The following is a 1,493-nucleotide window of genomic DNA, read 5'->3' as shown; positions in this document are numbered from 1 at the left end:
AGATATGAAAATGTCTTCAGCCTCAGTGTTTCTTTCCAGTCAGGTTTTTTGCTTTACTATGAAGCATATGCAACAATGACAGACAACATCTGAAGTGTTGTTCTTGTATTCCTGCAGATCTATGTTCCTTTTTATGTGACACCATTGCTGAAACCTAATGATTACCTTTTCATTCTTATTGTACTATCATAAACTGATTTGTTTTCTCTGACAATAATTTAAATACTGAAAACCCATTTTCTGTTGCAAAACACTGAAATTCAGCTGGAAAAGTAGTGCTATCATTATAAAAATGTCCAGAAGATACTGAAATTCATTTCAATCATTTATTTAATGGGTCAGCATTAATCTATTTTCTAAAATGTAATTGCAAAACCTTTGCACTGTTTTGAGTACTTTTGTCTTGAACAAAACAAAGACCAAAGAGTGGCTATATGGCAAAACTGAGTAAGAGAATGAGGCACGCATAGAGCATTTAGTTAAAAAAAATATCCAGTTCTCTTGTGCCTGGGGGGAGGGGGAAAGGGAAGAAATACTAGCATATTTTTTAAAAAGTAATTTGTTCCACCAGCAGTACTGGCCACCCTGTTGAAGAGTTTTAGAAGATCCCTGAGCACATTAGTTTCTGACTCTGAACCCCAGCTCCAAAATGATAGGGCTTCTGTTGTTGATAACGAGATGGATTGTCATTCACAGTTAAGTCAATCATAAGGTGCTTATCTATTTACCCTTTTTTTCACCAATCAGCACAAAGAACTGTCAGAAAATAACTTTTATTTTTCTTTTTTAAATAATAAAAGGGCACAAAATTTAAACAATGTTTTGTGACAGTGGTTTAGGATTATTATCTGGCTGCCCCTCAACAACAGACAAGTGATTCAATCGACATTCCTTAGCAAAAAAAACCCAAAACCAAAAAAAAAAAATCCAACAAAAAAAAAAAAGGAAAAAAAAAAGGCGAAAAAAAAAAGAAAAAAAAAAGAAAAATCCTGTACAAATATGTATTTTTCCCTGAGGGATCAAGGTTACACCCGCAAGTGCTCTATGTACATATTGCACTGTAGAGGAATGAAGAACATGTGCAAAAAAAGCAACAATGATTGAAGCTTACTAATCAAACCTTTTAATCATGACTGCTATGTCATCTTGCATTTTGGAATGTCGGAACACAGCTATTCCTTTAATCTAAAATGTAAAAAACAAAAAAAAAGAAAGAAAAAGAAAAACACACCTCTACTATGGCACATTCAATGAAATAAAAAGTTTTCCAAAGACAAATAGACAAATTCCATCAAGAAAATAATACAAAGTTCGTTCGTTTGTTTTTTTTTTGTTTTTTAGAAAAATTACATTACTTTCTTTCATTGTTTCACATTACAAAATCTTTTTTTTTTTAATGTTTACACAAATCACATTTTATTGCAGGAATATTTCAAGTGCCATCAAACATTTATAGAAGGGTTAAAAAAATAGAAGTCTCTCTAAAGTGGTCC

This window comes from Haliaeetus albicilla, chromosome 12 (assembly GCF_947461875.1).
Source record: "Haliaeetus albicilla chromosome 12, bHalAlb1.1, whole genome shotgun sequence".
Taxonomy (NCBI): Eukaryota; Metazoa; Chordata; class Aves; order Accipitriformes; family Accipitridae; genus Haliaeetus; species Haliaeetus albicilla.
The sequence above is the reverse complement of the archived record's forward strand: the minus strand, read 5'-3'. Positions refer to the sequence as shown.